Source organism: Lissotriton helveticus, chromosome 3_1 (genome assembly GCF_964261635.1).
Source record: "Lissotriton helveticus chromosome 3_1, aLisHel1.1, whole genome shotgun sequence".
Taxonomy (NCBI): domain Eukaryota; kingdom Metazoa; phylum Chordata; class Amphibia; order Caudata; family Salamandridae; genus Lissotriton; species Lissotriton helveticus.
In genome coordinates, this window is record NC_136061.1 from 617,708,778 (window position 1) to 617,732,266 (window position 23,489).

The following is a 23,489-nucleotide window of genomic DNA, read 5'->3' on the forward strand; positions in this document are numbered from 1 at the left end:
CCCCCGCCCTCCCAGGTCTCCTCATAGCCGGGATACAGACCTAGTTAATTTATGTTTTTTATTGCATGGTGCTGACAAGCCAGCTATAGAGAAGCCTCAAGGCCAGTCATAACAACCCCAAATCCATTAAAAACAAGTCCAATTCTTTAGAAAAGGGCTTTTTAATGGCGAGGACTCTGGAACATGTTTTAAGCCCTGTGTGTTACTGCTTCCATTTACTTCATAGGAGCAGGGGCTTCTGGGTAGGCCATAATTCACGCGCTTGCTAGATGCAGTGGAGGGATGGGCGCGAACCGGATCTAAGGCTTGCTAATGTGTTGCCTTCCATTAATTCTCTAGGAACGGTTATGCGCAAACAACTGATAGCACGCACCAAAACACACATATCATTCTCTGCTCTGTATATACACATCGGAAAAAAATGCGGTTTACTTTGTCTCTGCGGCAGCTTTCGGCCTCCCCAAGCCATGGAGGCTAGACAGTATGGTGCCAGAGAGCTGCAGACAAAATGGACGGATGCTTTATGGCCAGCGAGACACTATTATTTCTCAACCCGCTGACGGGAGATACCTACTGTAAAATATCCACCAGCCATCGCGGAAGTTGTTAGTCGCCGCCAGATGCTGCTTAACGATTTTACTCTGTAAATGAGACGGAGAGCGCTGGCAGAATCCTCAGAAGGTGCATCTATATAAAACTGAGTTTTTATACACTGTCATACCCTACACTTGTATACAGTGTACAGAGCGCACACCAACCGCTTCCGCCAGGCGGGCGCATGTTTGCAGAAATCTCGGAAGTAATGTGCCCGATGATGAGGGCTGATAGCCCCCAGAGAGACACAGATGACGGGAGCAGACCCGGTCCTCGCTCTGCAAATGAGCATTTGGGGTGACCTTGCAGCGGCAGCATGGCATAAAACACATCTGGGAAAATAAATCTGTCTCCTGTTAACACAGATCTACTTAGTAGCTGGTGTCTGTGGGAAATGGGCCTTTCCCATCCCAGAGTGTCCAAATGGAGGCCCGGAGACTACAACCAGGCCACATTTTCAGGATATCCACATAAGATACATTTATATAAATAGAATTTAATGCAATTCATTTACATAGACAGTGGTTAACCTGAATGTATGGCAAGTATCTGGCTCTCTTGGGCACAAGTGGGACATTCCTGACCTAGACATTGAACTAGAGGGAGAGTGGTGTGTGTGTGTGGACTACCTCAAGGCCTTATTTAAACAGAAACTGATGGAACAGAAAGACGCTCAGGCCTCACTAGTTCTGTATATTAACCAGAAACACATTAAATTGGCCCTACCAGGTCTCAAGCCTTACTCTAGAGCTTTCAACCCTATTTATAATACTGCTATTACAGGGCTAATGTACTACTGTGCATATGGGAGCAGTGGCAAAGCAAGGATGCCATGGGTCCTAAGGAAATGCTCAGTGCCTACTTTGAGCCGCTGGTTGCAGGTGGGGCCCACTGACACTCGTGTTTAAGAACTGGGACACATTTTTCCTCATCAGACATTTACCTAGAGCAAACGAGAACAACACAGACGGGAAAAAAAGAAGTAGAAAGAGAAAAACTGAGAAAAAGTGACAAAAGGATAGAGAGTGAATGAAAAAGAAACATTTAAAAGTGAGATAAATGGGCAGGTAGTGTCTGGTGGTGGATTAAAAAGGCATGAGATGAAATCAAGACCATATACCCCAGGTATTTAGCATTGCGACCTTCTGTTGTGTGGCGTTTAGAGCGCTGAGTGAATTTTCCCGATTCATGCCCTTATATAGATACAATTCACATTGCCCTTATATAGGCATACAAATAAATCCCTCATTTAGACATAGCCCATGCAGACCAAATACAGGCATGGCTACTTACACCCGTACCAAACGTCACAACAATTTCTTGGAAAATCGGCTTAAGCCGTTAGGGAACTTCCCCTTGCTTATTGATTTGTCCAAGAACTCATGCACTTTGCAAAGAACAACTATTCCCTAGGGGTTCTTTCCTGGCAGTTTTGTGGGTCGGGGGGGCTGGGCTTCTCTGCTCACAGAGGCTGGGCTTCTCTGCTCACAGAGGAGGGAGGCATGGTGGGCACTCTCTAACTGTGCATGACGGTTTGTCCGGCCAAACAGTCATGCACACTTAGCGGCGGAGAACATGCACAGGCTTATAATCCCTGTGTGAGCGCTTCGACGCTCAGACCTATCATGAAGCTGCTGATTGGCTTACGGGAGACTGTATGCTTCCTGCTTTCATTCCGGACGGATGCGGAGAGACAACGGAGGAGAGACACTGTGGGAAGTAAGTTTGTTTTTATTTTTCTACACTACAGTACTTATAGAACTATGCTTAATTTGTAAAAGAAGAAGTTTTGCTAAGATGACTGTGGCTGGCGCTATTGAAGTGTAGTGTAGTTCCTATATTCCCAATAGGCTCTGCGCATTGGAATAATATATCCTATAGATTAGACGTAGGACTGAGGTCGACTAGGTCTCTATTGAATATACTAAACTTAATAGTGAGTGCCAGCTAGCTCAGAGGTCACTAGAAACTTTCTCGAATTCACAAGAAGGGACTAGTTTCTGACAACCGCATAAACATGACAACTTACAGCCTGATTCATGTACATGCCGTTTTGCGTGTCCCTAATAGCGAATCATAGCGATTCGCTATTGAGGACACGCAAAACGGCATTCATGTAGGAATTGCTACTTAAATAGCGATTCCTACATGTTCTTTATTTGCGAGTAGCAATTTGCTACTCGCAAATACTCCCCATTCATTCCTATGGGCCAAGAGGCCCATAGGAATGAATGGGGATTTGCGAGTAGCAAATTGCTACTCGCAACTAAGATAGCGATTTTAAGGGTGCCAGGGGTGTCCAAAGGACGCCCTGTAGCACCCCTAAAATGCACTTTTGGACAGGTGTTGCGCACACACATGTCCAAAGGACATGTGTGTGTGCTACATGCAACTTTGAAAAATGCTTTTAAAAGCATTTTTCTGAGTTTTTGCTATTTACCGACAGGTCTGACCTGTCGGTAAATAGCGGCCCCAAAAGTCCAAAATCGCTATTTTGTTTTGTGTCATGAATAGCATTTGAGGAATCTCTATTAGAGATTCCTTAAATGCCATTCCACGCAAATATGCGAATTCTTACATAGCGATTTTTGCATTTGGTATCATGAATACCAAATGCAAAAATCGCACTCGCAAAGGGCCAGATTCTCAGAATCTGGCCCTTTGCGAGTGCAATTTACCTACATGAATCAGGCTGTTAGTTTCCTAAGAATAAGAAATATATCTCTAGAGTCGCGGAAACAATACATAAGTATTTCACTCAGTCAATCGTGCATGCTTCGTTTCAACAGAGTTTGCAGAGAAATAGAGGGACGGGCGTTTTCAATATAAAGGTTTATTGAACAGTCTTCTTTCTCATACAAGAGAAGTGAAATGCTACAATCGTTAAGCAGACTGCAAAGTATAATGCGTACAGCGAGAATAGTATTATAAAATAATACTGTAAAAGCATTGTATGGTTTCTAAGCCATACGTGTGCACTCACACACAGACTTTCATTCTCTCTCTTTTTCTCTCTTTCTCTATTCTCCCTCACCCCCAGAGGTGGAGCTTAATCAGAGAGTTTCAATGGGTGTGAATCTAAAGGTTCTCAACTAAAAAAGCAGTGGGCAGGAGGGTGAATGGATGAGATGACCAATGTCCAGGAGGGACTGTTCCCAGGAGGAGCAGGGTCACTACTGATTTGCATTAAGAGTGCCTATGGGGCTGATTTAGAGTTTGGCGTAAAGGTACTCAGTTGCAACAGAGTATTCTACTTGCCATACTCAAGGTCCACCTGCCAAATTCTGATTCGGTGGACCACAAGTTTTACACCAACAGAATACAATGTATTAGTATATAGCTTCCTCTGAGCGCCCAAAGGAATAGGGGCCATCAGATTTAAGCCAAATGACTGTCCACCCTATTTATAGTGGATGGTGGGATTGCTTTTTTTTACTGTTCATCAGTGCTATGAGTGTCTGTAAATAAATAACAAGTATTGTAATGCAATAGGTCTCGCATTTAAGCAAGTTTGAGCTATTGAGATTGCACATAACAATGCCTTTTTTTGGTTTTCGTTTTTAAAACATAAATAAAAGGCATTGTCATTTACAATGCCAATAGCTTAAACTCGTGTAAATGTGAGACCTATTGCATTGCAAATGCTTGTTTAGGTCTCGGCCTGATCCAGCGCATGCATTGGACTCGGCGGAGACATGCTACTTTCCCGGCGATCAGCTTGCTAGAACGCGCACAAGAGCGCGCGCATGCGCGTTATAGCAAGCTGATTCAGATTTTCATAAATGCTCGCAGAGTTTGCTTTGCGTTAAATGTGGTCACCAGTATGAGTAGGACTGGGAAAAGCACTCATTACCTCGTCGTCAGAAGCAGCGTGCTGATTGCGGACTGGAAGCTGCCATGACATTGATAAATCTGGAGTGCGCGATATCGAGTAAACCCTGATTAAATGATACCCTCTATGCATTATTTATGTTTCAATATCTCTTTTAATCGAATGGAAATAAATACCGAATCTTCCATTTCATGCTGCCTGCCACTTTGCTGGAAAATGAGCTCAAATATTTGACGCTTCCCTCGCAGGCAGACGGCCTCCTAGAAGCACTGGGAAAAGCGTGCAATGCATGAAATGAATCTCCACATGCAATGCGGCAATGTTTGCTTTTGTCTTTATACATCTGAATGAGTCCGCATGTCCTATTCCCATCAGCACTCTCACGCCTACCTGCTTGCATCAGCCTATTTAGGTAACAGAGTTTTCTGTCAGCTGTGATGTAAAAAGCAGCGAGTTTGTTTTGTTTGCACTGCAGTACTTTTTATATTTTCCCTTGTTTTTTAGCTTAAAGCAGCATTTAATACACACCCTTTTCCTGGCCAAGATTTGTTGGCCCGAATTCCAGCCTTACCTGGGGAGTCGACGTATCCCGAGACAAATGGATTAGGGGCCTAAAAGTTTTTGCTATGATCTTATCCAGGAGGAAGCTATCTCTTCCCCTTAAGGCCTTCCTACCGTATGGGAGAGGCGATAGCAGTTTAGCCTAAATAATTTGCAGGAGTGGAGTAAACAATGGTCTGGCAATTTTTTATCTGAGTTGATGAAAAGCCATCAGTAGGTAAATTGACTTCCAGAAGAAAGCACTCTTTGTGCTGCTTAAAGACCCCAGTCTGTCGAACAGTAATCAAAGATATTTATATTCAGTAGTTGGATCGAGTATGCTGTTTCCAGGTGGCATGTCACGGAGCTTGTTGTATAAGCATGGTTTTTGTTTTTTTCAAGATTATTTCCATTTGGTTCTTCATTGAATAGGCTGAGATGATGCTCAGGAGTCTTTGGAGGCGAGTCATTGGTGTACATCAAGCTTGGCAAATATATACTCCCTATTTTTGGTGCATGTGCATTGACCTTGTCTAAAATTGTTGGTAAATCTGATAACAGATTTAAGAGAATAGAAACAAGCATGCACCTCTGCCTTAGGCCTTGGTTTGTCGAATTTCTATGGACAGGTGGGTGCCCCTCCCAGCTTAATCCTGATCCATGTATCCGTGTGGAGGAAAATCAAGGCTTGAAGCAGGCCCCAGGAGATGTTCCAGCTAACTAGCTTCTTCCAAAGCTTGTTTCGATCCTCATAGTCAAAGGCCACTTTATAGTTGATAAAGCAGAGGAAGAGAGGCTGGCGGTTGTGCTTACTCTGGTCAATTAGTAATGAAAGGCTGATAGATTTGTGGATGTGCCTGATAAAAGCTCTTAGACAGAATGAGTAAGAAGAGCTGGTTTATTAGTACAAATATCAACAGCAAGCCACAGCAACTGTCTCAGTATTTAGAATGTAAACATTCCATCAATGATGTAGAACATACAGTATTCCATTAAAGAGACAGTAACCATAACACATCCCCTTACCAATATAAAGGAAAAGATAAGTAAGATTTAAAGACAAAAACAACATAAAGGAATTTGTATCTGTACAAATTAACTTAATACAGAATGTAATCCTTAAATTTCCTGGGAACTTGTCTTGTCCTAGGAATTGCTCTTGAACTATCAAGAACACTATCTTGACTTTGACTAGAAGAAGTGCAGGTATGACTGGAATTATCAATTGGCACAGAACCACTATTGGAATGATTATTAAACTCGGTACACTTTGCTAATCTAGACATGTTCCAAGTGCACCCATTGTCTAAAGTCACAACATTTTTTCTAATAGCAGTAATGATGAAAGGACCACTGAAATTGGAAGTACCCTTGTGTCCATATTTTGGCTTCTTCACAAGAACACTATCTCCAACATTCCATTTTCTAAACTTAACAGCCATCCTATCATCATAACGTTGTTTATACTTCCATTGATATTCGGCCAACACATCTCTCCTTCTCAATTCATTTTCAACACTATCATCACAAACCTTTTCCGGAAGCCAAGCTGGGTTGAGCTTGGAATTAGCCAATCTCCCCCTCAATGCTTCAAAAGGAGACTTTTGCATGATAGCATTGGGAACAGTGCGATGCGCCCACCAAGTTTCCCTCAACACACTACTGAAAGAAACCTTAGACTGCAAAGCCCTCTGCGCACAACTTTTCACAACCCTATTCATTCGCTCAGTTAGTCCGTTCGCTTGAGGCGAATAAAGAGCTGTCTTCTGGTGAACAATCCCAAGATCTTTGAGAAAACAATCCATCTCATTTGAGGTAAATCGTACCCCATTGTCAGTAAGTACATACTTAGGCACCCCTTCTGACACAAATACATCCTTAAGAAACTCAATAATGGCTCTAGAATTCACCATGCCCATGCATTCAGAAATCACCCACTTTGAAGTGTAATCCACCAGCAATACCACAAACCTCTCATGTGAAGGCATGAGTTCAAAAGGACCCGCTATATCCAGCCCCACTTTTGTCCAAACCGTAACAGGAACTTCTACTGGAGAAAGAGGAGAATGACTAGTGGTGTGTGATTTGTCATTAGCGGCACATAAATGGCAATCCTTTACAACAACTTCCACCATTCGATCCATTCCTGGCCACCAGTATCTCTCTCTCATGCGAGCCTTGGTGAGATTCCTCCCCAGATGTCCCTCATGAGCCAAATTAACATTCATTGAGTCCACGCAAATCCACACACATTCTTACCGCTTTTCCACCATCTTTGGGGGCCAAAACTATTGGACTTAACCATTCTGAAGACTCTATTTCTTCTATTACTCCCAATTTCAAAAGTTTCTCAATCTCTAATTTCAAAGGCTCAACCATCATATTCGGAACTTTTCGAACTTTATATACACATGGTTTAGCTGAATTCTTAAGGATAATCTTGTGTTCAAATCCCTTTAAACATCCCAATGTATCTGAGAACACTTTAGGAAACTCAGAAAAAATGTTGTTAGATTCGGACACACTGCTAACTCCTTCATGAAGAGTAGAAGAAATTAAGTCTTCCATAAATATGACTTGATCATGAGGATTTTTGGCACATGGATTTAGGATTATACCAAAATCATGTTGATGTTTCCATCCGAGAAGATTATCTCCTCTCACAGCCACATAAACTTTCCCTGTGATTTCTTTACCCCTGAAAGAAACCTTGGCTACTGTATATCCCAAAATATCTATTTTTGATCGACCATAACTTAAAGGAGCAATGTCTGGGGGCAAAAGTGGAATATTTTCTAGACCGACAACCTCATCCCAAATTTTGTTTCCTATCAATGTAAAAGGAGATCCTGAGTCCGCCATAAGTTTAAATACATACTTGTCAATACTAATATCACAGAAAGGCATTGTGATACGTTCAGAATTAACATTCTCTCCAAAATCCTTTACATTTGATATCACCACAGTGCGTACAATGTCAGATACATTTTCATTAGACTCTTTCTTTTTGTTAGACTTACGAACACGAGCATAGTGACCTTTACCCCCTCAATTGTTACAAATACTATCTCTTGCAAAACAATTTGGATAAGTAGAAGTGTGAGAAAAACTACCACATCTGAAACAACGCATTCTCTGGTTAGAATATGAGCGTTGTTGCCGAAAATCTTGTTCTTTGGGTATAAAAGTCTCTCTACTAAAGGAAGGACGACTCTCTTGAGAACCCTTCTGAGTTGACAAGTTCTTTTGAGGCAATTTGTTTCTTGCGTTAGCCGAACCTTTGGCAATAGCATCAGTATCCTCTAAAAATTCATCTTCTTCTAGTCTATGTATGACATCTTGATTTTTCTTTTTAACGTCAACAGAAGTGTGATTTGCTTCTTCTTTATTTTTTCTTATCACTTTAACCCAGGTGGAAGTATTCTCCATGCCTTCAACAATATCCATAGCCTCTTTCAGAGTAGGATTCTTTGATAACAGTTTTTCTTGAACTCTTGCGCTGTTCGTGCATCTGACAAGTTGATCTCTCACAAGTGATTCTGATAGATCTCCAAAATCACATGCTAGAGGTTTTAGAACAGCTACGTAAATACCTACTCGTTCAACAGGACCTTGTATACGAGTGAAAAATCTATGGCGTTCTAGGACAACATTAATTCTTGGACCAAAATAACTTTCTAGCATAGACATAGACATTTCAAAAATATCTGAAGGTTCACCATCAGCTCCACCCACTGGTATAGTGTCCATACTATCCATACTATCATAAGTGTTCCTACCTTCAACCCCTAAATTATGTAATAAAATTGCCGGTTTTCTAACAGCTGAAAAATTTTCTCCACCTATTGCCACTAAATAGGAATCAAAGAGATTTCGCCATCTTTTCCAGGGAAGTATGGGTTCTCCTTCCTCAGAAATAAATGGTGGGGGTTGAGACATGCTAGATGCAGTAGTCATGTTTGTGGAATGATATTCAATACAAGGAAGAAAAGAAAGGAAAAAATAAATGATAATGTTCCAAACAAAACCAATGTGAAAGTCAATGTGCTGTCGTGCACATCGACGTTATAATTTAAACGACGCTGTAATTCAAGAAGAAAAATGACTTACTACCAAAGAAATCCTATAAAGTTAATGTGTTGTCGTGCACGACGTAGTAAAATGGTAATCCTAAAATGTATTGTTGTGTGGTACTGGCGTGAAGAGTATGTTCTAATTGTTAAAGTAGTTAAAAATGCGCTGCCGTGCGCCTCGGCGTACTAGGTTGCTATGGTTACCAAAATGCGCTGCCGTGCGCATCGGCGTGTTGCAGGAAATGATTAAAATGGCCGCTGTGATGACGTTGCTTGCGTGATGACGCTATACGTTGAGAGCGTCAGGGTCAAAGTTCTGCAGCATCACATCGTGTTACTAAGGAGTAACCATAACAGTGCCCATATCTGTAGCAAAGTCGGTTTGGTTGAGGGGCATTATTTGCTGTTCTGCGGCCAGGGCGTTAATTCCTCCAACAGGCAACCCGCACAATACTTTGACTCAACGTCGAGGAGGGCTATCAGTTGAAAGTTAGCAGGGTCCAAGCTGTCATCTCCTTTATAGATTGGGAAGATAATCAAGCCCTCCCATGGGTCTGGTATAAAATTGTCTGTTATAATGCTATTAAAAAAAGGCTCCATGCTCTCCACCCAGAACTCCTCATTATCTTTGAATATCACCATGGGGATGCCATTGGGTCCTGCCGCTCCTGCTCAGCGGACCTTTGCAATTTGTTTTTTAATGATCCCTATTTGCAGCTTCAAGGGACTGTTTTTACTATGATCGTTTGCTGTCTGTCTAAGCTTGAGATGAGTCCTGCTTGTTTCCCTAGGTGGTCCATGTGAGAGGCCTTTGGTACTACTGAAGCGAAGCACTGCATGGGGTGGTCCGCTTCGATGCAATTAATTATTGAGGCGCAGTTGAAGTGGTTTGACAGAAACTCTGACTAACGCTGTTCTAATATATTTGAAGTTGAGGCGATATACATTAGGCCATTTAACCGGTTCACGGTCTTCCAGACTCTCTTATGTCTGTTAGTTTTGATGTCATGCAACAGCCTGGCCCAGACTTTGTATTCAGCCTCTCTCCTTAACCATCGACTGTGTTTGCTTGGTGCCTTTTGATATGCCCTTAGCGCTTGATTTACCTTGTCTTTTAGGCCTTTTAGTTTGCAAGATACAGGAATCTTTGTGCTTCTCATCTGTTGAGCAGGGACCCTAACTGGCAAGGCGTAAACCAGTAAACCTCCTCACGAATTGAAACCTAGTTTGTTAGTCCATCCTCCCCTTCAATTTTGCATTTCTGAAATGTTATTTCTGCAAGCTCCAGGAGATTGTGGGCTGAGTCAGTTGACCTATTTATTCTTCATTTTGAGGTCGAGCCTAGCTCAGCGTGCATGCGCTACTCTATAGGGAGGCCTCTTGGAATCACTCCAGACTTCCCCGAAACTTTTCTGTGTGGTTTTTCAACTTCCACACATTCTATTGGCCTTTGCGTGCGGCTTTCAAAAATGAAAGCACGCAATTGGCCAAAGGCGGGTGCATGTCCCACCTTTTCTCTAAATGTTCACTCGCACGGCCTCCATCTGTCGGGAGCGCAGGCTTCCAGTTGCATTCCTCCCGTGTCGTGGATCAGGTTACAAATTAAACATAGTGCGGTCGCTTTCACTTTCGCGGCCGCGTGTGCTTGTCGTTCTTTTCTATGTTAACTCCTTATTTATTTCTCGCACTCTTTAATTTGTCATGCTATCTCCCATTGGTTTATTTGATTGCAAGCATGTTATTTAATTAAAAGTTGTCATAAAAAAAGGCAGCGCACACTTGCAAGGCAGGCATAGTCTTGTCAGCTTAGCAGACTTAGCAGACTTCTGGAGCATTACCGGAGTGTATACCATGGACACTATGCTTCCAATTCCGGACCATTACCAGTGTGTATACCATGGTACACTACGCTTCCACTTCAGGAGCATTACCGGTGCGTATACCATGGCACACTAGGCTCCACTTCCAGAGCATTACCGGTGCATATACCATGGCACACTAGGCTTTTACTGCTAGAGCATTACCCAAGTGTATACCATGGACCAAACGCTTCCACTTCCAGAGCATTACCGGTGTGAATACCATGGCACACTACGCTTCCACTTCCGGGGGATTACCAGTGTGTATACCTTGGACACTACGCTGACACTTCCGGAGCATTACCAGTGTATATATCATGGCAATTACGCTTCCACTTCCAGAACATTACCGGTGTGTTTATCATGGCACACTACATTTCCATTTTTTGAGCATTACCGGTGTGTTTACCATGGCACATTATGCTTCGGAAGCATTACCGGTGTGCATATCATAGCACACTACGCTTCCACTTCGGATTACTGGAAATGCTCCACTTCCAGAGCATTAGCGGTGTGTTTACCGTGGAACACTACGCTTCCTGTTCCGGAGCTTTACCGGAGTGTATACCATGGCATACTACACTTCCACTTCTGGAGCATTACCGGTGTGTATATTATGGCACACTACTCTTCAGCTTTTGGACCATTACCAGTGTGTTTACCATAGCACACTAGGCTTTCAATTCTGATTCCTAAAAATGCTTCATTTCTGGAGCATTACCAGTGTGTTTACCATGGCACACCATGCTTCCAGTTCCGGAGCATTACCGGTGTGTACACCAGGGACACTAGGCTTCTACTTTTGGAGTATTACCGGTGTGTATACCAAGGACACTATGCTTCCAATTCTGTAGCATTACCAGTGTGTTTACCATGGCACACTACGTTTCCAGTTCCGGAGCATTACCGGTGTGTATATCAGGGACACTATGCTTCCAATTCTGGAGCATTACCGGTGTATACCACGGTACAATAGGCTTTTACTTCCTGAGTATTACCGGAATGTTTACCATGGCACACTATGTTTCCACTTCTGGAGCATTACCGGTGTGTTACCAAAGCACACTAGGATTCCACTTCCGATTACTTTAAATGCCTCACTTCAGGAGCATTACCGGTGTGTATACCATGGAGACACTATGCTTCCAATTCTGGATCATTACCTGTGTATACCATGGTACAATAGATTTTTACTTCCTGAGTGTTACCAGTGTGTATACCATGGCACACTACGCTTCCACTTCCGGAGCATTACCGGTGTGTATACCATGGACACTACACTTCCACTTCTTGAGCATTACTGATGTGTATACCATGGACACTACACTTCCACTTCCGGAGCATCACCGGTGTGTATACCATGGGACACTAGGCATTTACTTCCGGAGCATTACACATGTGTATACCATGGCACAATATGCTTCCACTTCCGGAGCCTTACTGGTGTGTATACCATGGCACACTACACTTCCACTTCTTGAGCATTACTGATGTGTATACCATGGACACTACATTTCCACTTCCGGAGCATTACCGGTGTGTATACCATGGGACACTATGATTTCACTTCCGGAGCCTTATCGGTGTGTATACCATGGCACACTACGCTTCCAGTTCCGGTGCAACACCGGTGTGTATACCAGGGACACTATGCTTCCAATTCTGGAACATTACTGGTGTGTACACCATGGCACACCACACTTCTACTTCCTGGGCATTAACGGTGTGTTTACCATGGACACTATGCTTCCAATTCTGGATCATTACCTGTGTATACCATGGTACAATAGACTTTTACTTCCTGAGTATTACAGGTGTGTATACCGTGGCATACTACACTTCCACTTCTGGAGCATTACCGATGTGTATACCATGGCACACTACTCTTCAATTTTTGGACCATTACCAGTGTGTTTACCATAGCACACTAGGCTTCCACTTCTGATTCCTAAAAATGCCTCACTTCCGGAGCATTACCAGTGTGTTTACCATGGCGCACCACGCTTCCAGTTCTGGAGCATTACCGGTGTGTATACCAGGGACACAATGCTTCTACTTTTGGAGTATTACCAGTGTGTATACCAAGGACACTGTGCTTCCAATTCTGGAGCATTACCAGTGTGTTTACCATGGCACACTACGTTTCCAGTTTCGGAGCTTTACCGGTGTGGATACCAGGGACACTATGCTTCCAATTCTGGAGCATTACCGGTGTATACCATGGTAAAATAGGCTTTTACTTCCTGAGTATTACCGGAATGTTTAGCATGGCACACTAGCTTTCCACTTCTGGAGCATTACCGGTGTGTTACCATAGCACACTAGGCTTCCACTTCCGATTCCTAAAAATGCCTCACTTCGGGAGCATTACCGGTGCGTGTATACCATGGAGACACTATGCTTCCAATTCTGGATCATTACCTGTGTATACCATGGTACAATAGATTTTTACTTCCTAAGTATTACCAGTGTGTATACCATGGCACACTACGCTTCCACTTCCAGACTATTACCGGTGTGTATACCATGGACACTACACTTCCACTTCCAGAGCATTACTAGTGTGTATACCATGGGACACTAGGCATTTGCTTCCAGGGCATTACCCGTTTGTATACCATGGCACACTATGCTTCCACTTCCGGAGCCTTACCGGTGTGTATACCATGGCACACTACGCTTCCACTTCTGGAGCATTACCGGTGTGTATACCATGGACACTGCACTTCCACTTCCGGAGCATTGCCGGTGTGTATAACATGGGACACTATAATTTCTCTTCTGGAGCCTTACCGGTGTGTATACCATGGCACACTACGCTTCCAGTTCCGGTGCAACACCGGTGTGTATACCAGGGACACTATGCTTCCAATTCTGGAACATTACTGGTGTGTACACCATGGCACACCACACTTCTACTTCCTGGGCATTAACGGTGTGTTTACCATGGACACCATGCTTCCAATTCTGGATCATTACCTGTGTATACCATGGTACAATAGACTTTTACTTCCTGAGTATTACAGGTGTGTATACCATGGCACACTATTCTTCCACATCTGGAACATTACTGGTGTGTATACCATGGCACACTACGCTTCTACTTTTGGAGTATTACCGGTGTTTATACCATGGACACTATGCTTCCAATTCCGGTGCATTACTGGTGTGTACACCATGGCACACTGCCCTTCCACTTCCCGAGCATTACCGGTGTGTATACCATGGAGACACTATGCTTCCAATTCTGGATCATTACCTGTATATACCTTGGTACAATAGATTTTTACTTCCTGAGTATTACCAGTGTGTATACCATGGCACATTACGCTTCCACTTCCGGAGCATTACCTGTGTGTATACCATGGACACTACACTTCCACTTCCGGAGCATTACTGGTGTGTATACCATGGGACACTAGGCATTTACTTCTGGAGCATTACCAGTGTGTATACCATGGCACACTATACTTCCACTTCCGGAGCCTTACTGGTGTGTATACCATAGCATGCTACGCTTCCACTTCCGGAGCATTACCAGTGTTTATACCATGGACACTATGCTTCCTATTCGGGAGCATTACCGGTGTGCATACCATGGCACACTATGCTTCCACTTTTGGAGCATTACCGGTGTGTATACCATGGACACTGTGCTTCCAATTCCGGAGCATTACCGGTGTGTATACCTTGGCACACTACGCTTCCAGAGCATTACCGGTGCGTACACCATGGACAATATGCTTCTACTTCTGGAACAATACCACTGTGTATACCATGACACACTAGGCTTTTAACTCTGGATCATTACCCATGTATATACCATAGCACACTACGCTTCCACTTCCGCAGCATTACCCGTGTGTATACCATAGCACACTAGGCCACCAGTTCCAGAGCATTACCGGTGTGTATATAATTGCACCCTACGCTTCTACTTTTGGAGCCTTACCGGTGTATACCATGGCCATTTCCATTTTTGGAGCATTATCATTGTGTTTATCACGGCACATTACGGTTCCACTTCTGGAGCATTACCGGTGTGTCTGATAGAGCAAGATTTCGCATCGCGACTTGCTCAAGTCAAGAACCTCGAAAATCTATTATAATCTCGTAACTTCAATTGTTCGTTTTACTAATTTTATGTATTTTGAATGTGCGTGGGTATCATAGAGATGCTTGCCTATGTGTTCTACTAATACGATTAATTCTTGTTCCTAAAATGGCCGCTGCTTGACTTTCCTCTTCTGCGCATGCGTCAGTCACACTCACGTGACTTCATGTAGAGATAGTTTTGGAGGGAAAGGGTGCGCATGCGTAATCGCCAGAACATGGCAGCTTAATGTGATAATGAAGTGAAGCTCATGCTATTGCTCATCGTGTCGTTATGTGTAGTACTTACCTGTAATTGCATAGTATATTTTTTTTATGATAAACCTGAAGTGTGAAATCATGGCATGTAATACATTCATTTATTTCTATGTTTTAATTTGTTTTCGCTTACTTTTCATGTACCACGATAACTGGGGGGTCTGACTGAGCCAAGAACCATCTTGAAGGTCCCTTCTGCGCATGTCATGCAGCCCGGGGAAATTCAGCCTTGAACAGTGGAACTCAGCCAGCTGGCAGAGACGGGCAAGATGCTCCTGAGAAAGTGACCTGCGACCCAGCAGGACGGAGTCATCTGTACCCATATTGAAACAAATGTTAACAATTCATTGTATTCCACTGGCTAGTCTCATGAGAACCCCAATCTTGCTAGGCGGTACCTTAACATGCAAAATAGGCCTTACAATAGTCTGTTCTGATTGGTGTGTTAACCAAATCCTACCTTAGGACCAATCGAAATTGGGGATTCTGACACTTTGCAACATTTGGGGGGTGGTACACTGTCCCAAAACAGTATATCTAGCCTAGGTTCACCTAGGGAATTTGTCCGACTTGTCCGAATAGCTGACCTGTCACTGACCCAACGCACTCAATAGGTGACTGAATATACAGAGCGCTGCGGAGCACTCTGTCCGAATTTGACCATAGACTAAGGTTTTACTAAACCTTAAGTGCTGGCGGAGCACTTTGCTGGGGAGTTCGCTAACCCAATCGGGGTTCTGATCGATAACTGCAGAGAGGGTGGAGCGCAGGCGTTGCTTCCGAACTGCGGGTGCTGGTCGTGTCCTGGTGGTCCTGTCCTGATCTTAATCTGGGTTTCCTGTCCTGTCTTGGGGTGTCCATACTGCACCTGCTGTCCCATTGATGACTGCTATTCCTTGGGGTATTTCCTGTCCTTAACTAACCCGTGGCCAGGGTTGGTTTTTCACACCAGTCTAGGTAAATATCTTGCCGAAAAACTCTAAACCGCACCTTCCTATTTTTCTGTCTTTGCTTCAATAAAGACATACCTTTGCATATGATATTTTTCCATGCTTTTTCGCAACTATTGCATATCATAAAATTAATTTGCATTTAATTTCATAGCGTGTTCCTATGTTACCCTACCTTTTAGAAATCATTTTCTTTATTGCAGTTGCAAATTTCCTGATATGGTTGCTGAATTTCTCTCGTAAAACTGACTAAATAACTCTGATTTATAGCGTGTTTTACTTTGCCCTAATGAAGGTTTGTTTAGGATTCCAAAGTTTACATTTATTGTTCATGAAGTATACCTAATAGCTTAAATTTACCTTTGCATAAGTTTGCTCATTTATAAGTGTTCTATTCTTGCGACACTAATTTGCTCCACTTAGGGGGTTCCCTGTCATGCTACTTTGAGATAAACTAAATAATTACCCTTACACTGTTTTCTTTATGAGAATATGCTCTGACTGTCTTTAAACTGTAAGCGTAATGATCTGCAAAAACAAATTCTAGATAAAGTTTTGAAACGTTCCAGTTGTCCGTGGTCATTTGATGAAACATCGAAATTACATCTAGGTTGGGTTTTGTATTTTTGCTGCCTTTCCTTTTACAGCTAGCTCCCTGACCCATCGTGGTCATAGGTACCCATAACGGTGGATGGTAAGTTGGGTACACTGGAAGTAATCGAAAGGGACCCACAATTATTGATAGTGGATTGTGAGGTCATCTGATCAATGTATATGATGAATTTAAGTATATGGGCCCGAGAACATCAGTGGTGAAAATATTGGTCGGGTGACCTGCGATCTCTATCAGTAATTTTCTGGTAGCATCGAGGATGGTTAGGGAATAGTTAAAGGTTAGGTAGGATTAGTTAGTTTAACTAAGTTGGATGCTGCTAGGTAGGAAATCTTATTCGCTGCTACGAGAATAGGTACTTCAGGTGATCTGATCACTCACTTGGAATGCTTGTTCTGAAAAATTATGAAATGTTTTAAATTGTTTTTTCTATTATTGTACTGATATATGTATTAACACATTTGTAAGTTAAGCGTTATTTGTTGTGTTGAAAATCCCCGGGGAATTGAATAGCGAGTGGTGAATAGAATCCACTTGCTTTGAGGTCACTGGCTTTAAGGAAAGTTGGTGCAGGTTAGGCAGAACTGGAAGCACTAACTAGGGTTTTTTTCTGAATGTATGATTGAATAAATGTTAGTAATGAGGTTCATTGGCAAAATTCCTACTGTGGCATAACCTAGTGAGGGTCACACCGGAAGAGTAGCAGGTTCATCGGAGCTTGAGTGAAAGCAAAAGGGCTCGCTGGTGAAACTTTAGACTTGAATATATCCCGGAAAGGTGGATGAGTCTAGGGAAGTAGCAGGTGCCCCAATGCTAGTGTGAAGGGTAGGCAGAAGAGATCTACTCGTAGAGTGTGAAAAGTAAATGGAAGTAGTTTATTTGCAGTGAAACCAAACTCTTTACTGTCTAGACACTTGAGCACAGTGGCAAATGTGTATTCGTTGTTAAATAACCAAGCACTAAGCACTTTAGAAAGAAAGAAAGTTTCCGTTACCTTGTGAAGGAGGGAGTCAGTCGCGAAGCTGCTCTGACGTCACTCCGGGCCGCGCTGGGATTGGTAGGCGTAGCGAGCTGGTAGCAGAGGTGAAATTGTAAAGGAGGGGTGAGCGCCGGAGCGTGGGATACTGTCTCGCGAAAGGGCCGCGCACCCATTGGTCGAGATTATTTGAATTCGTGCATTTCATTGGGCGCACGAAAATAATAGACGCACTCGGATTGGAAGTGATTTTGTAAACAAAGTCACTCGTAAAAATCGTATGTGGCATTCGTATAGACCGCATACCAGACCTGATCCACGGCATATGGGATTTGAGAACGATCAGTGGAAAGGCGTTAAAAACGACATTATGTACGGAAATAAGAGAAAAGTGTCTCTTGTAAACAAAGTGAAAAATTATTTCAAAAAGGACAAGCCGATTAAAACTAGAGAAGGTGTTGTCATACCGCCACCCAACACTCCCGCATCTTTCATGATGTTCGATAAAGGGTACAACACATGTGTATGGTTGGAGAATTGGGCGGAATACACGAAAGATGACGGAGTATTGGCTTTTCCGTTAGAGGGCACCTTTAACAGTAGGATTCTATTCAATTTAAGAACCCGGATGAATGATTTACATCCCAGACCTAGGTTAACGCAGTATGAAGCACTAGAGGAATGGGAAATCGAGGCTTTTGAAAGGGATAAGCCCCGAATGGATAAAGGGTTAACTAAATTTTATCCAAAATTAAAGCAGGAAGCCCGAGCCAAAAAGATGAAACAGTGGCGACAGAATATGATTGTAGAAGGGCTGTTTCCCATGATGCCAGCATGTGGTCCTCCTGGGGGGGGAGAAGAAAACAGAAAAATGCAAACATTGGGTACCTATTGGAGAGTCGGATGATGAATTATTAGATGACCTGTTTATGAGAAGTCCGCCTCCTTATAATGAAAGAAATAGACCTTCCAGCGAGGGGGACAATTCCCGAAGACTTCATCCCCAGGATGAGGCCCGATCAGCCAGTGCAGGAGGGGGTTGCCCCATACCTCCTTATACCGAGAGCTTAGGTCCCGTAGATACAAGAGATCTCTATCCAAGAATACCAGCTAGTGGGGATGCCAGATACTCCCGTGAAAGCGATTTTTCCCCGAGACCTCCATATGAGGGTGAGCCAAGACCCTCAGGTTCAGGAATGCCATTTTTACAGCCTCTATATGAAAGAGAAACAAGGTCCCTAGGTACAGGAAGCTTGTTCCCAAGACCAAATTATGGTGAAGGACCTAGTGAGACTCATCCCACTGCCCCGAGTTATGCTCCCACGCTGACCCCGCAGGTGTTACATGACAAATCCTTAGAAAGATTACTGGAAGAAAAGGAGCGAGAAATTCTGGCAAAGCAGAGAGCTGAGATTATTCAGAAAATGTCCCAGTTAAATACCAGTCCTGAGGCATTGACAATCCCAGTAACAATCGGACCCGTGGTTCCATTGTACGGGGACCGGCATGAAATTCCAAAACCTCCAGTCATTTCCCCAGTCATAGCCCAGCCAAGACCAGAACCCTTACTTATAGATGAACAGACAAGCGAGGGCGAGTCTGAAGTCTCACTAATGGATCTGCCCAAAAGAAATACAGGGAAAAGAATGCAGAAAAGACATAATCCTTTCAATGCGAGGGAAATTCAAATGGAATCGACTTCGGGTACCAGAAGTGTCACTTTGGTTACACCTGAGGAAATCGAAAGATGGAGCCAAGAATTAGAGAAACAAACTTCGCAGACGAAACCTTTAGACCTCTACAAACTGAGAGTAGAAATAGAAGAACTTTTGGCAGGAAATATAGGATTAGACAGATTAAATACCTACTCTGAAGAAGAGCTGTTGTTTATTTGCAAAAGTCTTACCCGAAATGCCCGAGTACTTCATGAAAAATTGACAGATACTGCTGCTAGCATGGGAATAGATATTTCGAAATCAAAACCTTTGCAGAAACCATATAGAGCAGAATTTTCAGACAAAGATTTGGAAAACCTGAATATATCAGGAAAAAAGGCACAGGTCAAAGAACTATTGACAGTGTTACAGAAATGGGGAGACGTAGAAAGATGGAAAGCCAGATGGGCTGGGAAAAAAGATGAGGCCAGGTCTAAGCAGGTAACTCCCGAATTTGTCCTAAAGGAAGCAGACAAACCAGAACAGTTATGCCCTATGCGCGAAGTACCAGGAGGAAAATATGTACATGTTCCATGGTCTAGGCAGGATATTGTGTCCTTTACCAATGACTTCCCGAAATTACGAGAAAAGCCCGTTGATTGGTATCGGCAGGTGGAAAGATTTGTAAAAATGCAAAAGTGTTTGTGGAAGGACCTGGATGGATTCTTCGACATAGTGGTCCCTGTAGATCTGTGGACTGAGTGTAAAATAGCCATAGCTTGGCCTAGTGAGGAATACCAGAGGGACTCCAAAACAGGTGAACCCTCTATTGAGGTGATGAGGAAATATGAACAAGTAATTCAGCATCTGAAGCTAAAAGTGCCCGCAAAGGAAACTGATTGGACCAAGATAGATCGAACCACGCAGGAAAGGGACGAGACTGTGCATTCCTTTTATGAAAGGCTGTTGCAGGTGTTCAGAACGTACAGTGGTATAGATAACAATCGAAATGAAGGACATGACGCATTTCATTTACAGGTTTGTAAACGGTTTAAGACCCGAAATTTGTCAGTGGATAAAAGATAACAAAATCTGTTGGCAGTCCAAGAAAATGGACGAGGTCCTACGGTACGCAAAGTACTGTGAGGACGAAATGGCAGAAAAGAAAAAGGCCCTGAAGGAAAAGGTGATGTGGGCTCAAGTAAAGCTCGCAGAACAGCAGGAAAAACAATTGAATAAACTAAATAAAGCAACTCAGAACCAAGGCCCTGGGGGTGGGGGTGGAGGAAAGCCCAGAGCAAAAATGAGCAGGGAGGAAGCCAAAAAGAAATTTCCCTGCCACCAGTGCGGGGAAATTGGACATTGGAGAGACGAGTGTCCGTATTTGCAGTCCGATAATACCCAAACCCCTGATTTAATTCCACAGATGCAGAATGAAAAGCCAAGAAAGACCCAGCAGCAGGTAAAAACGATTCAAATACCCCGAGCGCCAAAGCCAACTTTTAAGGGAAAATCACCGCAGGGAGATGATATAGAGATCTGGGGGGACACTGAGAACAGAAATGCAGCAACTTCGCAATATTTATTGAATGACACTTTTTTCTGTGACGACGAGTACTGACGGGGCTTGAGAGGGGAGGACAAGGAGTGCGTACTTGGCGCCTCTTTGCCGGTAGACTAGTCAGGGCCATACATTGAAGGAAAGGTTGATGGAAATGATGTCACCTTTCTATTGGACACTGGTGCTACCCGTTCTACTGTAAGAACAGCAGAAGTTCCAAACCTACCCCTCTCGGGAGAAGCAATCCAAGTAGTGGGTGTATCTAATCAATTGATTAGTACACCTGTTACCGAGCCCATGGAGATCTCAATAGGGAACTTCAAAGAAATGCACAGATTTGTCGTCTGTGATACCAGTCCAGTGAACTTACTGGGACGTGATTTGCTGTGCAAAATGAACTGCACTATCTTTTGCACACCAAAGGGCGTTGAAATCCAAACTCCAGACGAAGATGGTATTTACAAGCTAATGTTAGTCAGACCTGACTCAGAAATTAAACGAATGACTATACAGGACTTACCTGAAGAACTCCAACAGACAGTGAAACCAGAAGTATGGGACTTTACCGGAAAGGATGTAGGATTAATGGCCAATGTAGACCCAATACAAATAGCCATAAAAGAAAATGCAGCCTACCCCAATACTAAGCCTTACAGAATGAGTGCCGAAGTAAGAGCAGGAGTTGCCATTGAAATACAGAAATTGCTAGAAGCAAACATCATACAAGAAGTGATGAGTAGCCCGTGTAATTCCCCAATAATTGGAATCAAGAAACCTAGTGGCAAGTACAGAGTAGTGCAGGACCTGAGAAAGGTAAACAAAATTGTGGTTCCTTGCTGTCCTATTGTCCCAAACCCAGCTGTGATTCTGTATCAGATTCCCTGGGATGCTGAATGGTTCACTGTGATTGACCTATGTCATGCATTCTTTTCGATCCCATTGCATCCAGATAGCAAATTTCTTTTCTCATTTGCTTTCAACAGTCACGTGTACGTTTGGAACAGGGTCCCCCAGGGGTACACAGAGAGCCCCTCTATCTTTAATCAGATCTTGAAAAAATGCCTGGAAACTTTAGTCTTACCTAGAAAGTCAGTTTTGGTGCAATACATTGACGACCTCTTGGTGGCATCCAAAAGTCACAGGGATTGCGTGATTGACACCATTGCCCTACTGAATCACCTAAGTGAGAAGGGACATAAAGTGGCCCCTGAAAAATTGCAGTTCTGCTCAAAATCAGTGAAATATCTGGGGCACCAGATAGAAAAAGGAATCAGAAAAGTCACCTCAGAGAGAGTCAGAATAATTCAAAAGATGCAATTACCCCGTACTCAGAAAGAAATCAGAATGTTCCTTGGAGTTGTAGGTTACTGCAGGCAATGGATTGTGGGATTCGCAGTCCATGCCAAGCCTTTGATAAAAATGACAAAGAAAGGAGCACCGGACCCTGTGGAATGGGATGATGAAAGCTTAACAGCATTTACAAAATTACGAGATTGTCTGTGTACCGCTCCTGCCCTGGGAATGCCTGATTATTCCAAGGAGTTTGCTCTATTCTGTGACACACGAGACAATTGTGCATTGTCGGTCCTAACACAGGAACATGGCTTAACTAAACGGCCCGTGGCATATTTTTCGGCCACGTTGGATCCAGTGGCTGCTGGATTACCTGGATGTTTGAAAGCAGTAGCTGCAACCTGCACAAGTTTAGAACAGAGTGAATCTATTGTCATGGGACATCCTGTAACTGTGTATGTTCCACACGCAGTTGTGATTTTACTAACCAGAACCAAGACTCAGTATCTCACCCCTAGTCGGCTGACTAAATATGAGAGGATTCTCGTGGGTGCTGCAAATGTGGCCATCACTCGGTGTAATATACTGAACCCAGCCACTCTGCTCCCTGACTCTGGTTTTAGAAGACCAGGGAGAGAATGAGCATGACTGCATTGACCTGACAGAATTCAGTACTAAACCCCGCCCAGACATTAAAGAAACACCCTTGCCTGTACATGATGAAGAACGGTTTGTGGATGGTTCATGCATGAGACACGAACTTGTAGGCCTAAGTGCTGCCTACGCTGTGGTTGCGTTAGACAAAGTCAAAGAAGCATCCTGTTTATTTGGAATAAAGTCTGCACAAGTAGCCGAACTAATTGCCTTAATACGAGCTTGCAAATTGGGAAAAGACCAAAGAATAACAGTGTATACTGACAGCCAGTACTGTTATGGGGTTGTGCATGACTTTGGCCAATTATGGCTACAAAGAGAATTCCTGACTTCATCAGGTACTCCCATTCGAAATGGAAAAGTTATCCAAGACCTTCTAGAGGCAATCCAATTACCAAAAGAATTGGCAGTGGTCAAATGTGTTGCTCATAAAAAGGGCATTGACCCTGTGTCATTGGGAAATGATTTTGCTGATCGGGTAGCAAAACAATGTGCTATGGATCGCATGTCAATGAATA